The following is a 22,267-nucleotide window of genomic DNA, read 5'->3' on the forward strand; positions in this document are numbered from 1 at the left end:
CCTTGAGGAAAGGAATGGAAGGTACTTCATATCCGATGTCATTTCTTCTAAGCAAAATTAACAGGAGTACCTCATGATGAAAGTACTCTCAACTGTTCCGCGAATTTTTATTGTTCCGGTGCTCAGAAATGAAACAGCATTGTGATGTTTTGCTTCAATTGACTTCCAGCAACACGGCCATAGACATTTAAAAATATTTGGGAAGAAATTTCGTTAGGCGCATTGTGAAGAGTGTGAAGCATTCGAGCGATCCATTGACATATCAGTACACATGAATTATTTTATTACTAATAATAATGTGAGTAGCTAAAATGCCTCAGCACTACCCAACAGTTAAACCACATCATTAGATATTAATCAGTGCTAGTAATGCTTGAGTAAATCCTACAGGTTTCACACAAACTAACAATTTTTTTTCAAAGCTTTTTTCTTGTTTATTGTATACGCGGCATACTTTAACTTTTACATCATCGTTCGTATATCTAGCTTCACTAGAGACTAGAATGAGCTTGCAAGCGTTTTGCCACTACGAGCTCAAAAATTCGGCAGATCCCACGCGCTGTGGGAATTGCTTTCAAGCGAACCAGTCAGCGAGTACTTCTATGCTGCACTTTATGGCTTTAAGGCAAACGTTACGAGGTTGATCGACCTGTTTTTGTAAGTGTAGCAGCTGTGTACACAACGTGGGCTTACCAGGAACGTCGACAACACTGGAGTTTAAAGGGCAACTCGTGGTGCGACATAACGTGAGCCCTCAGGTTAGAGTACATACGTCAGCATAATCAAAACCAAGTGCACTTGGTGGCGCACTCATATGAACATCATCGTAACTTTCGTTAATGTATTCCTCCTAGGTCTAGCAATGCTTCAATATAGCTTGCTGAATCATGGGAATACAAAGGTAATGTTTATTAGACTGCTATAAAAGCGCAGCCAACACCGGAACTAGAGACGTTAATTTCATATGACGCCTGTGTCGGAGTGCGATGCAGTAGTGTTTATTGCTTTTTTATGTAGTGTTTATTGTAGTGTATACATAGTGTTTATTGTTTTCTTGTAAAATTTTATAGCCAGCACCGCGACCACAATTGACGTTGCACCGATATTACGCCTGCATAGGCTGTTTTTCTAAACCAGTTTATATTGCTGGCATGGCTCTGTGGTAGAATAGCTCAATGCTATGCAGAATGCGTGGGTTCGATTCCTGCTGGGATCCTAATCTTCATTCTTTCCATTCACCGGGTCAACGTTGCCTATGGCTGTTTTACTTAACACTCTCGCATTTAAATTACCAGTGTTTGTTCTCGCCGCTCCTGGGTAGATATAAACTGTCAATTATCTGTGGCACATACACGTACACCGCAGAACCTGGTAAACGGGTATGTGCCGCACATCTGGAAGAAAGGGTTTGACGACGTATGCGACAGGATTTTCACGTTATTCATGTCATGACCCGACAGTCATATTCATCAAATCGTCTTACCCTCCCATGCCAATTTTGTTCTACACCAAGTTAAGGAGGCGACCATGAGATCACCCAGACGTAGGCGGCTAGATAGATAGATAGATAGATAGATAGATAGATAGATAGATAGATAGATAGATAGATAGATGGATAGATAGATAGATAGATAGATAGATAGATAGATAGATAGAAACACTCAAAGTGCTAAAGGTTCGCTAAGAAACGCTTCGCATTTTCAGTTACAGTTTATTTTCGGACATAGTTACATAAGATGAAATATGTCTACGAGGCAAGGCAGAAGGAGACTCGTATGTCTCCTGACGAGGCCTTCACCCCGGACTTACACGTCGGACAGCGAGGAGCCAATCCAGAGAAAATAAGTAGAATCCTCATTGTGCAGCTTATATAAACAACATGAACAGTAAAAACACAAGGGACAAAAATTATACAAAGTTTACATTGTTCGAGTGTAACAATTTCATGAAGTTATACAAATACACAAAATTACATAATTTTCGCGTTCATAGCAAAATAATTGTATATTTCAAGGAGGCAGGAAAAGTAGGTTTACTTGTTTTTTTAAAACGAGACATACTTGAGTTCTGATTGGCCAATTCGATTAGGGATGGGTATGCATTCAACAATGAAATAATCTGATAATCTATAGTTTTAGTACCATAATTAGTTCTTGGTCTTGATCCCGTCAATGAAGTAGTGCGAAGGTCATATGCCACTTGTCTGTTTAGGTATTTGTTTGAGAACATGGGACGATCGTGTTTGAATTCGCCGAAAATCATTGTTGCGAAAGAAAGCTGATACAACTCTGAGAATGGTTTTATACACAGAGTCAGTTGATGGGGGAGGATGGGAAGAAATCATTTTTAGGCTCCTTTTTTGTAGACAGGAAACACGTTCAGCATCCGTCTTGTTGCACGTACCCCAGACTAGGTGACAATATGTTAGGTGGGAATGAATTAAAGCGAAGTACGGTTGTTTTCTCACACGCAACGGCAATAAATATTTTAGCCTGTATAACAGACCAAGAGATCTAGATAGTTTAGCACGAACATAATTTATGTGCTCAGACCAGCTGAGATCAAACATAAAAACGACTCCCAAGAATCGGCAAGAGTTCACGGGCGTTATTATATTGTTGTTGATACTCAATTTTACGTTATGAAGAAGTAGTTTATTTTTTGGACGAAATATTACGTACTGTGTTTTCTTTACGTTTATGTTTATTTCGTTCACATTAATCCTGGTATGAAGTTCGTTTAGCCAGATATTAGCATGCTGCTCTAATGAATTTAGGTCCGGACCAGCAAAGAAAACGTTAGTATCATCGGCGTACATAGCAATGGCGAGAGTAAAAGAAATGTTAGCAATATCATTAATATATAAAAGAAAGAGCAAAGGACCCAAACTAGATCCCTGTGGGACCCCAAAGTTTATGTTACCTAAGTCTGACCTTAATTCGTGAAGCTGTGTGTATTGCATTCTGCCTTCGAGGTAACTCTTTAATAATGTAAGGGCCAGTCCACGGATACCATATGTCGTTAGCTTTTGAAACAAGATTTGGTGTTTGATCGAATCAAAAGCTTTACGAAAGTCAAGAAAAATTTCCACTGTAAAATATCGCTGTTCGAAATTGCTAAGCATCTTTTCTTTTACCTGCAGTAGAGCAGATTCCACCGATTTTCCAGATTGAAAGCCGTACTGGTGTTTCGAGATATAATCTTTTTAACTTGAATAAAATCACACAATCGTTTATAAATAATACGCTCTGCAATTTTTGAAAAAAGCGGCAGGACCGATATTGGTCGATAATTATTGAGGTCACTTTTACTGCCACCTTTATGAATGACAGTAACACGCGCAACCTTCATTTTATCAGGGAAAATGCCAGTCTGCAACATTCTGTTGCAGATATAAGATAGTGGGCCAGAGATGTCACAGATAGCAGCTTTAATCGGCGAAACGCTGATTTCATCCTAACCGGGCGAGCACGTGTCTTTCAGTGCGAGCATGGTAGATGCTATCTCTTCATCTGTGGTAGGTGTTAAAAACATAGACTCTTTATAGGCTGTGGGAATGTAGGAAATAGCAGATTTCGAAGATGATGCTATCTTGGGGCCAAGAAAAGCACCTGATGTCAAAAAATGCAGATTAAACTGATTTGCAAGCGTCGTGCCAGAGATAGCTGTTCCATTTATGTGTAGTTCAGTAGGTGTACGTGGTCGTTCAATTCCTATAATTTTGTTAACAGCACAACAAAGCCGTTCAGGGTTAATAATTAGCGGGGAAATCTTATTTTGATGATATGCATTTTTTGCCTTTTTAGGTCCAAGCCTAATTTGTTCCTATGCTTTTAAAAAAATCAGAGTTTCACCGCAAGCGCGAAGCAATGAATGCGATATCAACAAAATGTAATGGTATACGCAGTGAGGCTAGCAGCAAAGTCTTTTAGATCCGATGTGGCGTAACTCTAGCAAACGCTGGTGTAAGAAAATGCGGCCGCTCTAGAGAGGGAAGAGTTTTTCGTACAGTCTCTTCTCGTTGAGAACACAGCACGTACAAGGGTATACGAGCCGTTTGGTGATGCCTGCCGAGATAGCGAGCGCACCAGCAATCGCGTCCGTGCCCTGAAATCAAAATTCACAGTTGGTACAGAAGCGACACATCTTTTCCCTTTCCCCCTCCCCTGGCATTCCTTCATGCTTCTTCAAGACGGGCGAGGCATTTGCTCTCTGCTTGAGCAGTAAGGGATGCCAGGTCTCGCACGCGGGATGATATTACCGCATGCTCCCTCCATGCTCGTTTTATCTCTCCTTCAGCCGCGTTCGTCATTCCCGCTCGCGCGCTTTTGCCCCCGGATAGTACATGCGATGCACAACGGGATGTTATCAATTTGGAGTTTATACTGAACATGACGGCGATAACAAAAATCAGTCGAAAGTGGCAATATAATTGGTACCGCAATAAACATTAATATTTCCGTTTGAAGGCAATTGGTTTGGTCCCACCGGTTCCGAGTCTCATTACGTGTATCTAAAAGCCCCCTCCACAGTAGTCGACTGATTATGGCGCTCGACTGCCGAAACAAAGTTCGCAAGAATGATTACGGGCCGCAGAGGCCTCATTTTCGGTGCAGGCGAAAATGGTTGTTTCACGTCAACACTTAGTGCTTTATGGAACCTGATATTCACAACGGCAACATGAATTTGTTGTGTTGTATCTTGATTCTCAGCTAGATTTATTTCGGGAATCTATTGGATCAAGTGGAATAAGTATCTCAGCCTTTTAAGCACATAGCAGAAATAAAAGCGGTACAAAAGATAAAGTACCAGTAAAATAAGGACATGTACGACAACCCTGGTATAGCAATTCACACAAACATTCTTTTAGCTGCATTTAAGTTCAAGTATATTGCTTCAAAAGTGATTGGCATACAAAAGATGTGTCACTATTGGCTGTAAAAAGTAAGGTAGATACAACAGAACAGAACTGCCGACATGCACTGACAGCTGTCCCGTAACCAACAGCAAGCTCAGCATAGAAGATACATTTCTCAGACCAATGGCTTGCTCACTATACGGCATATATTTCTGACATCGTTCTGCCTCCAGAGTTGACACGTGTGAAAAACCCCATGTTCACCTTTGTACAAACACCTACAGTGTAGTATGCCCGTATCTGTCCACCATATGATTCTACATGAATACGCCCACTAAGTAAATGTTTTTATTTTGCTGTAGCCGTCGCAACCTCAGTTTACAAGTCGAGACAGTTCAATGCAAGTGAGCAGACGAATGAAACAACTTCGCTTTCACAGCAAGTTCATTATATTTACCTTCAAAACATGAGCATCGCTAGATAAACGTATTACCAACAACATGTTGGTTTATCAAAATTGTATCAAATATTTATATTCACGCTCGAAAATTCGCGGTGTTCCATTTCGTGCAAGAGGACTGCTCCGAGTGTGATTCCATGGCAGGAGTTTCAAACAAAGTCATCACTGTTAGCACCGCAGTCATGAAGTTAAACTTCGCAATTACTGGGACAGCGATGGTAAAAGCGGTGTGGGATGTATTTTGTACAATATGCCACCTAACTTTGCCTAAACGAAGCGTGGCCACCTAAACGTGGCCTTTTCCCTAATTACTATATGGACCATTTTCTTAACGGAATGTGGCGCGTCAGGATTCGAACAAAATGTCCATATTGATCTCCACAACGACGCAAATATGGACGCCGATTCAGAAATATAGTCTTTGTTTCATGGTTATGATTCAAGAGATTTAGACCACATGGGCTGCCTCACGAAAAAATGCGACCAGCCGTGTCTCTGTACGTTATTAACATACTTACTAACGGAATGAATATATATATATATATATATATATATATATATATATATATATATATATATATATATATATATATATATATATTATATTTGGACCAAGACAGTTCTCTGCGAGCCGGGCCGCATGTGGCCCGCTGGTCACGTGTTCATTACTACCGTTGTTTTTTATTGTTGAGCTCAATCTGTTGCTCAGTGCAGCTTTCCTGCAGAAGCTTTTGCTCAAGAGAGCGAGGAAAGAAACGTTAGCAGAAGAAATTGGTATCATTTCGTGCCAAGAAATGAAATAAAATTGACGCCACAGCTGTTGAAGATCATAGTGTAGCATATTGTTGAACCACTGCCGCATGTCAGGGGATTACACAATCTTGCGATCAATTTTTCCCCGTTTTGGTAATGTGAAGGGCATAGTCTTGAAACCTGCTCTTTGCACCACGAAGAAGGCATGCAGAGTTGTTGGCATTGTGTTTGCGTATGTATTGTTATACCATTAGCTTCGCAGTCTTGACTCACGTCGTCGAAGACTAAATGGCAGGAATTTCCGTTCGTGCAAATCAGCTTAACCAAGGTTCTTCGCATATTCCCACAGGAACCTTTTTGTTGTAGTGAAAAAGTTATGGCAATATCATACATGGGATGACAGCTGAATTATGCTAAAGCAACGCAGTCATTCATGAAGCAACGCAGCTATAAAAATACACAATGGACAATGGTGGAACTGTCCCAAACCAACGCGGAGATAGAAGACGGTAGATATATGCACAACAGCCAAACCATTTAAGCAGTTTACCTTTAAACTCATACGCTGAATTAAGGGGATGTGCGGATGCTCTGGACGCCTCCGCCTCTCCCTCGAAATGTGTATGTTCGAGATCAGCGCACGGCATGTGAACGACTCAAAGCCACTCTACACAGCGGAAGCCCTAGCAGTAGCGCTGGCTATCAAACCAAACAATTCATAAGGCAGATATCTTACGTGGCGTTTTTTGTTACAGCGAAAGCTGTTATGAGATCATTTCACCGGCCGTTTTTGGCGCCGTAGTTGTCCGCCGCCGCCGCCGGTGTCCGTAACCAGTATCGCTCGAAATAAGAGGAAAAACGAAATAAGAAAAAAATTCCAGGATGGAACGAGGTTCGAACGTGGGCCATCTGCGTGGGAGCCCAGTATTCAACCTCTGAGCCATGCCGGTGCTTGAAACTGCTTTGCAAAAAGGTCCTATAAAGGCTCCATGTCGGGAAGGAACCACATTAGTATATGCAATATAGCGTGGTAGAAGATTAAAATAAGCACCAAGCGTCGCACAACGCGAATTCTGTAACCAGGCGTCACACAATGCGAATTGCGCAACGAGTAGGTTGTTGAATGCTTCCAGCCCATTACAAAGGGATCTGCCATAATTCTTCGTCGTCATCAGGCACAGTATCAAAAAAGTGCGCATAATGCCTTACTTGCGTGTAGCCGGTACCACGGCTCTCCGTAGAATGACGAAAAATGGCACAGTGCCTGCTGCGCTACTTCTCAAAAATTACAATGATTTATAGCGTAGTGGGTTCCTCGCAAGTGCACTTCTATTGGTTGCCCAGGAAGCCCATAAGCGCATGATCCATTTCCTCGGGGTCTCAGTAAAATTACAATGATTTATAGCGTAGTGGGTTCCTCGCAAGTGCACTTGTATTGGTTGCCAAGGAAGCCCATAAGCGCATGATCCATTTCCTCGGGGTCTCAGTAAAGTTTTTCGCCCCCCCCTCGTCTCTCTTCCACGTCAACGTATGTTATACAGCATGACGGGAGAGGGAAATAGCGACCGGGCGTCACCCAATGAAAATTACATAACTGGTGGGCCGTTTAAACTTCCAACCCATTACAAAGGGCTGAGCCATAATTCTTCATCGTCATCAGTCCTCGCGTCAACAAAGTGCACATAATGCCTTACAGACGTGTAGCTGGTGCCTCGCTTCTCCGCAGAATGACGAATAACGGCTTAGTAGGTGCTTCCCAACTTCACAAAAATTGTGATTTCTGGCGTAGTGGGTACCTTTCTAGTGTACTTGTATTGTAGCCCCAAGAGACCTTACAACGGGCTCTAGAAACGCCGCTCTTCCAGCTTTCGCTGTGACTGTGCTGCGGTTTCAGCGCAGGCCTGGCGTTTTTTCTAGAAGAACCAAGTCCATTTTAATTGAAACTGAGGAAAACGTAGTTCCGTACTGACAATATGATCGGGCCTACTCCAACAATTTGTGCCAATGGGCTCCTGTCGCCCAAAGACTTCAAACCTATGGTGCGGCTAAGAGCTACGCAGTCCACTATTGTCGGCATTCAGGGGTATAATTTGGGTTTGGCTTTATTAGATTGCATCATTTCGTTTGGGCTTAAAGTGGCTACGAAAAAGGATTTAAATGGCACTGAATGAACAATATAGCAATATTTTGCCTCGAAAGTAACACCATCAAGTGCCTTCGACGCTGCCGTCCCTTCTTGCATGGGCGATATTGCGATGACTAGGCTTTAACCGCGAGTGGTTAATCCTGGCAAGATGCGCACTGTCTTGGACTGTCGGCAGCATTTTCTTGCTCCTGGAAGTTATTGAAGGCCCCCGAAAATGCTTCAGCTCTTCTTTTTAGCTAATTCTTAGCTGGTGTAAGCCACACCTTTTAGGATCACCTTTTCTTCTTCAAGGAATAGATCAGTGCGCAATAACTTTCTTTCGGTTTGTTCCATACTATACCGCCTGGCGGCGAAAGAAGGACACAATAATGTGGCGCAAAACACGAAAAGAAACACTAAAAGGCCGACAGAGGTATGGAAGTCGGCCATTTACTCTATCCATTCGAGTTTTGCCCGATAATATGATGCCCTGCAGTAAGTACCCCCCAATCGCCCAAGAAAAAGCAATTGTTGAGCGATAGGACGAAAGCAAAGCAGCTACGTTGCAAATTAAACAGATTGGATGCAGTCATGTTGGCCGTTTCGGTCACGATTATTGACGGAGCGCAGTTTTAATGGATCTGGCTCAGTTTGATTCAAACAAGTGCAGGAATTTGGTTCATTTTTTATACGAGACTGCTTTTTTGAGTCCACATTACAATTAGGAATTACCCCATTTTGATTACAAATACCTTGAACGTGAAATAGGCTTAAACTTTCTTTACATTGCCATGAAATATAGCCCAGTTTCGGTTTTGGATTAGTCTCTTTAAAACAGTTATGCCGTCTTCTAACTGGTGGTGCCAAGCATGCATGAAGAGTGGAGGTGGGCGTTCTAACTTGTTTCTCTTTAGTTCCTTTCATTTTTTTCTTCCTTCTTTGTCTTTCTCTCTCTACCTTGTATTTCATTTTTATCTGTTTGTTTCTATTTGTTTCTTTCTCCCTCTAAGTACACTATTTCGTACACTTTATATCTCTTTCTCTCGCTCTGTCTCTTTCGCTCTCTTTGTTTCTCTCTCTTTCTTTCTCTGTCTATCTTTCTGTCTTGATCTTTGTATGCCTTTATTCCCTGAATTTCTCTGCATTTTTCTCTTCCCCTTTCTTTCTAACGCTTTCTCTCTCTCACTATCTTTCTCTTTCTCCCCATTTTCTATTTCTTTCTTTCTCTCTCTCTTTTTCACGCGTTCTTTTTTGCTTGACTCTCGCACCTGCTGTACACGGTAACGGGGCTTGCCCAAATTTCTGTTGCGCATAACCACTTGAGGAGCTTTGAACGACGGAGCACAAGTTACCGATAGCCTAAAGAGCTTCAATGTAAAGAGAATGAAGTGGCCGCGTTCCGGCTTATGGTGACAATTTTGACGGTTCACAACTTTCGGATAGCTTAAACAGCATAACTATTAAAACGTGCCTTATACCCCCACGGACTGTCAAATAGCGTGTCGGTATTTACCAGTGGCCGTGTACGTGCGCATTTCGCCAGCCCCTTAGGTGCAACACTAGACCAGGAGCACAACATCATACGGTGCCCGGATATATATAAGAAACGGCCAACGGCACAGCGGAGACTGCAGCTTGAGCTATTGCTCACCTAGCGGCTGTTGCTCGTCGACATACCCGCCTGCTACACCAGGCCACCCACACTTTTTGGAATATTTTACAGCACCAACTTCGACAACGATAGCAATCCTGCCCGCAATTCATTCGACTAGGTGGAAAAGAAGCGTATGAGTGGTGTAGCCTGCTGACAAATACTTATCCGCACCTGGATTTAAAACATGCCATCCACATGTCTCTCTTGATGTGGAGGACTGAGAGCTTTCGCCCACATTACGTGAAAATGTGAACTCAGGCTATCCAAAATTAACACGCCTCAGATGCCGGTAAAACATTCAAAACGGAGCGGTGGAAGACCTTGCTCACCAGCGAGGAAAAGGAGGCCCAAGTGGCGCTCCTTGACCTGGCGCGGCGGGTTGCTGAAGCAAGTGGAGCTATGGACAAGGGGCCCCATCCACTTGCTTCTCCAACCCTTCCTTTTTTTCAATAAACGTTCTTTCTATTGAACTGATGCGATCACTTTGTCATTAGAATATTCAGAGCGACACGAATAAACTAAACATCATCAATTATTCCAATTTTCAGTCTAAGTTGATTATAATTATCACCAGTAAGCATCCTAAGGTTAGACCTCCTCTCCCGACCGGTGCATCTGGAAGAATCCACACTTGATGACATGTTTGCAATAATTTCACGTGGTTGGGGTGGTGAAGAAAGCAATCGCAGCCGGTAAAGATGAAACTCATTATTGGGCGATCTTGCGCTCAGGAAGATAATGACACTGAAAGTGCAATAATATCGGCACACAAAGTCGACGGTCGTCAAATAATCTGCTCGTCGGTGAAATGCGTCGGCTTTTGTATATCCATTATCGAACCTTCCAGCATTATCGCTGGCGCTCGCATCAGCTCTGGAATAGATTATAATGTTCGCGTTGTGCACGCAATCTTATCGGAAGGCTCCAAAATAATCGGGATCGTTCCCAGACTTTCCGGCGCATCCTGCACAAGGCAGTGATTACGCGTGTGACGGGCTGGCTACATAAAAAGTAGAAAAAAGAAGCGCGTGTGGCAATATTATCTACAAATGAAGCAGTTCATTGCAATATTTGAGGGAGACACTTAGAACAGCATAAATACGCTCGTGACTGCAAGCTTGTTGCCGTCCGCCTAAGAATTCTGGTGTCCGTACAAAAACCCAGGATTTTCTATACAATGAAGTGGTTTCTACCATGCTAATTACGAGACTGCCTGGACAAAGAGAAACGAGCCCTATTGTACTCTGCGTACAGTACTATACTACTTTTTGGAGTTTTACGTCCCGAAACCACGCTATGATGACAAGGGACGCCGTAGTGGAGGGCTCCGGAAATCGCGATCACCTGGGGTTAATTACAGTGATCCTAAATCTAAGCGAACGTGCGTGTAGCATTTCGCCTCCATCGAAATGCGGGTGCCGCGGCTGGGATTCGATTCAGCGACCTTCGGGTCAGCACTCAAGGATCGTGACCACTAGACTACCGTGGCTGGTGGACTCTGCGTACAGTGACGGTTCGTTTTGGCAGCATGTGCCCGTCATGATTGATTTGTGTGAAGCTCCTTTGGCTCCGCTTCCCGTTTTTCTGTCTGCTCTTACGTTGGCGGATGCCGTAATGTGCCTTTGAGAGCAACGAACCTTAAAGCGGTTTAAAGACGCACTCAACCTGGATTTCTGTGGACGGGCGTGTCAGAGATTCGAATCCCTGGTCAGTAATGAACCTATTCGTCAAACCACAGCAGCGCGTCAGGCTGCTGTGTTCATGAACCAAGATGCCAGAAGTTACATTGCTCCAATCGTTAATGTTCGGTCAGAGAGATATGGAAGGAGAGCAGGTTAAGCAACAACAGTCATAGAAACTCGTGCTGGTTCGCGAAGAAATCTTCGCTGTAAACCGGTGTTGTCACAGACCGCATAATTGCTTTCAGCTCGCGTACATAAAATGATATTAATTTCCTAATGCCACATGTTTTAATGTCAGTTTTTTGCTGTCACATGGGCAATGTGCTCTTTGCCTTAATGTCATAGCCGCCTAATGCGTTCGTCAGAAGTCATCGACTGCAATATACACACTCTCAGCAGATTTGAAACATCTGAAACAGCATCTATTATGAAAAAAATATTTAATACATTACTCTTAGCAACAGCGATCCTGTCGGAAGTTGCACATAAAGAACTTAACGCCGGCGTCGAAGCGTATTCGACAAGGCAGGCCCCTCGTCGATTTTGGGCTTCAGGTGAAACACTGAGTGGACGATCTTTGATCGCTCTTTTTCTCGCTCTCTCTCTTTTCCTCCCTTATTCTCCTCCCCATGTGTAGGGTAGCAAACTGGACGTTGTCTAGGTAAAGGGACACTAAAGGCAAATATATTAAGTCGACGTTGATTGTTCAAATGACAGTCCAGAAACCTCGTAGTGCTACTTTTGTGCCAAGGAAGTGCTTCTTTTGAAATAAAATCACGTTTAATGGTTATCACGTTTGAAATAAAATCACGTTAATCGCATTAGCGCACTTCAAATCACCCGCCTGAAAGCGGTCACTGCTGCCGTGCTCAACGTTGCCTGCCTTTACTGCACGGCGGCGTGTACTTGCGGCGTGCGCCATTCGGGCATCCGGCAACATCACATGCATGCGGCATTTTGTCGAACTTTCTGTAAGAGCAGAAACGAACAAGTAGCATTTTATTACGTCTCTTGATGCAGGGAAGGTTCTTCTTTTATTGCAGCTAGTTTCGTTATGAGTGAATAATTGTAGTCGAACTGTCTGGCGCCATCGGGATCATTTCAAAAATGTGCCGCTTTTGGCGCTCATCGTGTGATACATTTAGCTTAATTTCTCCGTAAGTAGGGCACTGCTGTTGATAATAATGCCGTTTCAGACATTGTCATACATTGAGCTTTCACTGTGACATAAATTGTTATTTGCCTTTAGTGTCCCTTTAACCTCCCTACCTTTCGTATATTCCTTCTCTCTCTCTCTCTCTCTCTCTCTTTGTTATTGTTCTTAGTAAAGTTCTGAAAGCAACAAACGCAAGCTGTGTACGCCATAATATGCTGATTTCTACATTTTACTTGTCTTGACGCCCTATTGGGCTATAAATATAATGTTTACCCCTTCATTGCTGTCCTAAAATTATTCGCTTGAGTATACACGATTATCGAAATCAATAGAACTATAGTGCTTAAACATGGACAGCACTGACGAAAGAAATATCACTCAGAAAATTAAAGTCCAAAAGCGTAATTGTGAGCGTGTGGAAGGCGCGCATAAACGTTGCAACTTTTTCAGTGGCAAAGGGTGGAAGGCACTGTCATGGAATTATAACAGCACATACTTGGAAACAAATCAACACCGAGCTGATGCAGTTACCAAATATCGCTGCCGATCTACGGAAAGAAGCAATGTCAAGTCAAATGTTTGCGCTAATGCGATGATGGAAGTGCAGTCAAGTTCAAAGATATATGCACTGCTATCCTGTACTGTTGAGGGGATGTAACACTGGACGAGTTGGTTCAGATTCAGATTAGTTGGTTCAGCTTGAACAGCTCGGTGGTCATAACATTGCCTACTTGTTACACGTGGCTGTATTAATGTATCCATCACACGTGACAAAACCACGCAGTGCAGATCGTAACTGAATTTGTATGTTACCCGTTGCTGTGTTGTTGTTTAACAAAACTTGTGGAGGTGGTGTTTGTCTAGTTTATGGACGTGGCGCTAGTGTAACAGGTTCGCAGCACATCTCCTTTCCCAGGTTGGAAGGGGGTTCCAAATAATCAAAGCGTGATTCTTGGTAATCGACAATATCAAAGCTTGCTGCATATAGAAATGCAGCTGTCCTATTTTAAGAACGACCCAAACACTCATGACAGAATGAAAAAAAACTGGCGTCAGCGGCTTTGGTATCAAAAATTACAATTTTTTTAGGTGGAATGTAACATTCCTGCTCGTATTTCATGCGCAACGTTTCGCACAGCAGCTCCTTTATATCCATTATTGCTGAAATGAGCTTTAATATGCGGTATAAAATGTTCCGTCTGATGGCCTTCAAATGTCTGATGATCAGCACGAAAAAAAGCAATCTTGTGGGAGCCAGACCACAAAGTTCGCTGGTGGTCTGCCGCCCACAAGCAAACAAAGCCTTTAACAGAACAGCAGAAACTACGACATCGGTCAACAGTTATATTGAATTTTGATCAGATTCATCGCTCAGAGATTCCTTATGTGCAGCCTAGAAGCATGGTTCTCGCACGCAATGGGATCAATTCTATGTGTCCGTTTACTAGACTTCCTTGCGCCACAAGGTCGTGAAGAATTGTGGTATACAGGTGTCCAAGCACCGAACGGCAAAATTGAAGAAGCATGTCTCGTGAATAAACAATCATAAGACCCCCGAAAAGGTAAAAATAGGAGCCGTGGTGAATGTAACAAAGTCAATCGACTATAGGGGGTGGCAAACGAGCCTATTGAAATGGGGTCGGATAAAATGAAACGGTTTGCAAAAGTGGCTTAAGGTATCTTGCTACAGATGACGCTTCATAATATGCAACCTACCTTTGTGCAATTATAGCTAGCGTTAGTTCACTCATTCCTAGTATCAGCAAAAGAAAGGTAATATCAGGTAGTGTTGGCCTAATAGGTGCTAAATATGGCCAAGGTAGGGTAAATGATCGTAATGTCGGTATTATTCCCTAAACACTGAGTGATGTCAGCAACTTTTGTTTTCATAATGCTAATATTGGCTAGTATTTCGCCTGTATGCCCAATCACTCGCTAGTGGCTTCAGATGGTGGGCTAGCAATGAGAGGTGCGGTGTCTACTGATTTCTTGTATTTATGGAGACTGCTGGTTCCAAATATGACAACTGCCTACATGAGACTACCTTGCGGTCACGCTGTGACGCAGTTAACGGCTAGTGACGCTGTCACGCGTCACGCACATTTATTTACGCATCATCCCTAACAGAGCTGCCCCACAGTGCACCAAATTTCTTTTAGTATCTGAGTGACAACTTACAGACGGACCAAATGCCCAAAAGAGTCGGCATAATCTCGATTTTGGTTTTCACCCATAACGAAACTAAACGTGAGGCCGCCGACCCATCAGTTTTCTGAGTCATCTCCACCTTGGCATGTTGAAATTTATGCTTTGATGCACGTGCACTTTTAACAGCTGTCTGAGTCACGGTTGTTCGCCTTGTTAAATATAATGCTCATGTGAGTAGCTTCCGCAGGGGCGTCACGTGGCTGGCGCCACATTTTACTTTGTTTCTTACAAGCGTCTACGCAGTCGGTGATATGGCGTGACAAGAATCTTGTTATTGGATTTATTTTCTTGGAATGTTCTTCAATACGGCGTCTACGAAGAAACAAAAACTTCGGAGAAATAATTCTTCACAATAAGCATTTTAACAACTTTTCTATATGTATAGGTTACGTCTAGTGTCTAAGCATTTTCCAATCTGCTCGTGCTACTATGCATTTTGTAGCGTGTCGAAAAGATCGTGTACCTTTGCAGTTTTAGACAGTGAGGACGATTATCACGTACATGCACGAATTTATTTTGAATAACCTTCCATTCTATGTGAGCATCGAGTATGTGGGACTGTATGCTTAGATTGGTTAACTGTGATTATCACTTTTGAGGCTGTGAAATGTGCGTTGGCCGAAGGAAACCTGAATTTTCGTGCTCACACATATTCCGCCATGACATCGAGGATCTCCCCAATGCATGTGGCGCATTGACATGGACAACCAGTAGGCAAGGTTCAGTGAACTCTCCTCTTATTCCCTGAAATTCTGCTTCAAGCAGTCTACGTCGCTGCGGCTCGTACAAGGAAAAGTGGACATGTTCTCACTGTCACTGACTCGGGAGGCACTTAGTACTTCACGCCCACCAGGTTTCATACTTATAGTCTATAGCAGCTACATAGTCGAGTGAAGTGTTTGCATAGTTACAGTCCATATAAAACGGAGCATTGCAACATAACGTTCTGACGCAGTGTTTCAAATTTGTCTCAAACATCCATATAAATGTTTAGAGTGGACTAGGCTGATGTAAAGCTCCCGGACGTAACATTGTAACATCTTTGTATTCCTATTGAAGTTGTGAATTTGTCCTGCATTTAAAGGCAACGGATAACCACTTACCGTATGACAGCCATCTCCTATGATCCTAACCTACATATTGATCTCATGGGCACTTCAGCGTTCGACCGATTTGTCATCTCTACTTAAGCCAAGCATGACCGCTTGTAGGTTGCTTTCTTTATAGCTCCGGCACGTATTACAGAAACGCAGGCCCAAAAGCCCACACGCACGGATATATGCAGGTTCTTCGCCGCTACCATGGTTGTACCAGCTGCCTGTCGCAGCGGTGATTTTTTTCATCGTGCACTTCCATTCTCTTACGTAACGTGATGTAATGTAACTTAGAAGGGTATAGTATTAAAAAACAAAAGAGGGTGACCTTATTTTTAGGTCTGGTGTCCCATGCCGCCAATTTCCCATAGGGTGGGTGCCTTCCCAAGCGACTTTGAACTTCGTTCTGCCGAGCACCAGGCCGGAAGTGCGCTTGTCCCTATTTTACCCGTACACTCTTAACAAACGACCGCTTAAAACAACGCATATAAGGCGGAAAGTAGGTCAAATTTTCGACGCTTTTAAATGGCTCTGTAAGCGGCCTACTTATGCAGCTCTCTTATGCGGCCCTTCTTCATGCGGCCTCTGGCTAAGCGGCTCTTTCATATGCGGCCTAAGTTTATGCGGTTCTTCCATATGCGAGGCCATCTCGTTGCCAGAAGGCCGTTTAAAAGTGACCGCTTAAAGTAACGCATACCGTCGATTCGGTTAAGCGGTATTTCAGGTCAAATCTGTCCGGCTTATACGGCTCAATATGCGGTCGAAATATATGTGGTACTTTTCGCATATTTTTAGGGAAAAAAAAGAAATTCTTCTACATTTTGTTTGATCGTGCAGTGTTCCTCTTTTTTTTCTTTTGTTCTTTTCAGCCTTCCAACTTATGAATATGCATTTACACATCACAAGAACGCTGCACAGAGTCACAAACCATGTATCAACACACACACTCCACCACGGGGATTTGAACCCAGGCCAACCGCTTGACAAGCAGACACGGTAACCACTACGCCATCGCACCACACGGTCTGGGTGGTCTCACGCGGCTTTATATATGCACTTCACGTTATCTTGGACGATTTCATGATCGGTTACAACGCTATAATTTTGCATGTGTGAGATGCATCGTTCGCGTATATATGCGCGTGTATACGTGTACACGACCTTAAGCGAACCCTCGCGGGCAGTCACAGTCAGTTTGTGTGTGGAATTATGTTTCTCGTCCGACGGCTTGCGCATCCTGCACGGAGACAGAGGTGAACCATGAACGACGTGTTTCCGAGTGCATTTCCATTTGGCGGCATCATACAGCAGCCAAACGTGCCCTTACGTGCAACCAGCCGCCAAAGCAAAGTATTCTGCGATGTTTGACGCAGTACAGGCGGTGGAAGTCAGCTGATCTCATCTCCACTCGGCGAAGTAGTCTCCCACGTCCTTCACGAGCATCGCGTTGATGTCGGTGCGTTTATACGGGCAGTATTTTGCAGAGGTTCATCTCAGGGAATCGGATTAAAACACATAATCGCTTATTCGCGCAACAGGTGGGTTTGGTGTAGTGCCGCGCGTACGGGGCGACGGACCAGCTTTCAGAACGGGCGCGCTCATTTCTCCCCGAGTATAGTATAGACGAGAAGGAAACGTTGTTGTTCAGTCGAAAAAACAACGGGCCTTCGCAGAAAAAGAATGCAGTCACCCGAGCTCGAGGCTGACGGCGCCGACGAGCGATGCCGTAGAATTGTCATGCTGGGGAGGACGGCTGGTCTGAGGTTGTTCTTTTCGTGGTTCGTTCGTTGTTGACAGTTGGGAGTGATGCTCCCCTTGGCTTCCACAAACGATGAAACGTAGTGCATGACTGGCGCGGAAAGACCACGCATGAAATTGCTTGCATCACCCGTTAGAACATTTGTTTCCTGCCAAGCGTGGCATCAAAAGAAGCTAGCAATGCTTGAAATGGAACGAAGTCACAATATGATCCAGCTTTCAAGGATAAAACCATGCTATTTCTTGAAAAGTCAGAAGTGGCCTGAAGGATTCATAAGAATCATGTGAACAATTATACTGAATAATGCAAAGATTAACTTGAAACATTCTAATATTTAATGGGTGCTGTTAAATCTAAATAACAACCCCAAATTAAATATGCACTTGTTTCGCACCTTGAAGGTTCATGAACGTTAAGCTCTACAACATGTCTCAGTTGACCGCGTATCAGCGCCGAAGAGCGATCTGATGGAGGCCCTGTGTTGGGGAACATGGCAGGTTGAAGGTTGTTTTCGTATTCCACCCGCTGTCGACCAGTGCAAGTGATTGTTTCCTTGGCTACGAGATTTGATCTGGGCGACAAGGGCCAGTATTACTTCACTTCATCCATTCGAGTATGCTTTGAGCTTAACGACGCTTTAATGTATAAACTAGCAAAATGCTAAAAATGGCTAAACACGGGCAGTAATCTCTACTTCTAGGAATAAATAATCGCCCGTCTTAAAAATGTGCAGTCAGTAGCATACTGCTTGATTCGGATCATGGGGCGCGACATGTAAACGTATAATACTAAATAGTACATATAGAGGAACAATTCTTATACTCAATACGTGTCATAATTGCAAGTAACAGCTGCAAATAAAAAGCACGCTTTCACACAAATAGCACACCCATAAATGTTGAGCTTTACGTGTCCCTGTCAACCTCCCTTATGTTCGATACCAGGGGCGTAGCCACAGATTTTTTTCAGGGGGAGGAGGGTTCAACCATACTTTATGTATGTTCGTGCATGTGTTTGTATGCGTACGTGTATATACGCAAGCAAAATTGAAAATTTTTCTAAGGGGGGGGAGTTGAACCCCCCATCACCCGAAAAATCACCCTGGCTAAGCCCCTGTTCCATACCATGTAGCTTTGCGTGCACATTTATTTAAAAATCAACTGTCATGCAACATCCTTAGCTTTGGCTAGTACAGCAGCTAATACAAACTGTGCTTGAGAATTCAAGATTTATTGCCAGTGCCAACACCAGGTCTACACAAAAACATTCTGTAGTAGTTCAAGCGCAAGTGTTGCTGCTTTTTTTCAGATTTAGCAGCTCATATAGCGGTGGCTCACAAAAGCATGCAGACGTATACATGCCTAATGTGCAGCTATTATTCTTTAATACAAAGAACTGCACGAAATAAACTGACACAAGGAGACGCATGGACAAGCGTCTTCCTTGTGCCAGTTTATTTCGTGCAGTTCTTTGTAGTCATGGATTACCAACTTGCCCAACGATCAATTCTATACTATCCTTTGCATGCAGCCCCCTTCCGTGGCACTTACCACGGCACAACATCCGTCAGACATAAAGGGTATTCGCATATTGTACTAGATTTTTCATTCACTAAATGTTGAGACCTGAATTGTCATTGTTCTTTTTCTGGCACCATTTCAAAACATGGCTTTTCCCTTGCAGCGTTGAGACAATTCTTTACAATAAGTGAGTCAGGCATTGAGTCCAAATCCATGACTGTGCCAAACTGGTACTTAATTATGTATGCATGGGTCCCTTATTTCCATGATCTTCTGTTGTCTGCTCCAAGCCCTTTCCTTCACCCATTACTGTATACCTGTGGCATTTAGGTGTTTCATCTCGCACCGCTAATTGCTGTTACATTTTGTGCCATTTCTTCGAGTACCCATGCCAGTATTTAGTGCATTAAGTGAATGAAGGAACGTTATGCTGCTGCGCAGCTGCAGGCTGAGCAGAACAATGAGATGCAGAGCCATGAGAGAAAAAATAGAGAATATTGTCACAGTACAACGCAAACACAAGACAGTGAGAAGTTCTACAAGAGTAGGAGGACAGCTTGTTGACACAAAAAAAGAAATAGCAGGCACAAACATGTATAACAAGATTGAAACTTGGGCTAGTTGGTTGTCCTTCATGATGAATCGGCAGCACAACCTCACACGGACAGAGGAAAGGTACACGAAACACAGCACTGTGTTGTGTACCTTCTTTCCTATGTCCGTGTGTGGCTGCACTGCCGATTCACCATGAATGACAAACATGATGTCTTCGGCAAAATCCCGAAGACCCACTAGACGTTGATGTTCACTGATGTCCCCATTGTCTTTCTCGCCTGCAGAGCACACGCGTCAATACATATACAACAGGATGCACCGTAAGGGTTCTTCGCCTATATGCTCTATTGTTGGAGTAATAGGGCATTGTGTCATCTAAATAATCAATGCAATAATGAAATCACCCTAAAATATATGCCATATTCCTTATTGCTCAGTTCTCAACCTCCACGTATTCCACTTCAGCACCTGTGAACATAACGGCCCATAAATAACATAAAGCTGTTATTGGATCAGATTAAGCTAACTGAATCTCATGAACTTATCCTTTCGAAAAAAATAAGGGGGCAGTCCACTTGTTATTTTCTAGCAAGCTACTTAGCAATCTCGCCTTGAACGTGCGCACTTTCCTTGCAGTTGTGTCCCAAAAGCAGTCAGTGACCTATCGGTTACCAGTAAAAATTTTCTTTATGAACAGTCTTAGAAGTTCAGTAATGCAGCATTGTAATGGATGTATCATTCCGACATATAGTTTATGCATTCAAAACTCTTCAGTTGAAATTCCTAACCAGTTTCTCCATCAGTAATGACCACAATTGCTATGCGACTCTCGGTACAATCATCTGCATGCATGAATTGATGCATTCTGCAATAGTTTAATCATGCATCTTATCACTGGCTCTGTGATCTCACAAGTCACCTGTGTCCTTCTCTAGACAGTAACAGCTACAAATATTTTGCATAACTTAACTAGTTTTTTTTTCCAAACAGCATGACTTACCTCTATTTGCACAGTCAGTAAGCCTGAACAGACAGTGCACACTTTTGTAGTTTGACATATTTTATTTTCAATTACAAACAAAACTGAGCAACAATGTATACACCAATACAGCGTTTGTAAACTAATAAGTGAATCTTACACTTTTACAGAAACAAGGTAAAAAAAAAACAACTGCGAATGAGGTGATAAAATAATTGAACAGAACGATTGTTGTTTTTCTATGCTTTAGGGGTTTCAGGCCTTCTCATCTGACTAGAATTGATAATGACCTAGCTTGAGTTTCAGCACGCCTATACATAGAAAAACTCTACTTTCTTGCAGAGTGCAGGTCAATACATACATAGAAAATTGCACCACATAAATGGCAGGAGCTACCTAAATGCCTTCAATTATAATAACTTTACTTAAACACAATAAGATAACACAGAATTGACTAGAGTAACAAAGAAGTATTGAAAGTAGGTGGGCCTTGATCCACGTCATATATGTAGCCTTGGAAAGAGACGAAGGGCTTGAGGTGTGCCTCCTGCCTGTTTCTGGCACTTAGTTTGCGATATATGAGTAGAATATACACAGACAAAAAAATTCTGTTCTATATGATGAGCTGTGTAGTGCACGTAGGTACTATGATTTATCACAAATGTATGACTAAACTAGATACCCTCTATATTAGTAGGCCTGAAGTTTGAGGACGCAGCTTTTCTGTAGGTAGTGGCAAATAAAATTTCAAAGCATGGGTATCAGCTGTGCCTGAACGACAAGTGATATGCTAATATAATGCCCTACTAAATAGGACTTTTCATAGTACATGCATCAGAAATAATGTGATGACCGTGTATGTTATACTTCGAGGAAAACTACAAAATGAACAATGAATATGTATATATGAACACACACACACATACACACACACATACAGTTATTATTGCACATGATGTCTGCCACTGATTCCATTGCTAGTGTACCTACTACTCAGGTATCCTCAAAAGAAATAGCATTGAAAAGTGCATGGACATAAAACGAACTTAAATGTCTCTAAAATTTCTGAAAATTCAGCTAGCCAGCAGCCTTAGCTACCCAGCCTAACAATGTAACGAAAAACACACAAACGAAATAAAACTGCACAACAAAGAACATAACTTAGGCGTTGTCCTTGAACTTGTCGAGAATCTTCAGCAGTTTACTGCTTGCCCAGCAACGTGGAAAACTCACTTCCTTGTGGAGCAAACTTTGAATTAGTCCCAATGTTTGGGCGAAAGCAGACGGGCAGGTAACATCCTTTATGTAATGTACGGTCAAGCACAAGAAAAGTGCCTTCTCAAGCATGCAGTCATCTTTCAGGGTAACACGCTCGTCCCCAGCACAAAAAATAAGCTTTGTTGCCGAGCTCCAAACAATCATGGGCCCTGGCAACCCACGGACATCTGCAAGATATTGGAAAAA

Source organism: Rhipicephalus sanguineus, chromosome 8 (assembly GCF_013339695.2).
Source record: "Rhipicephalus sanguineus isolate Rsan-2018 chromosome 8, BIME_Rsan_1.4, whole genome shotgun sequence".
Lineage (NCBI taxonomy): Eukaryota > Metazoa > Arthropoda > Arachnida > Ixodida > Ixodidae > Rhipicephalus > Rhipicephalus sanguineus.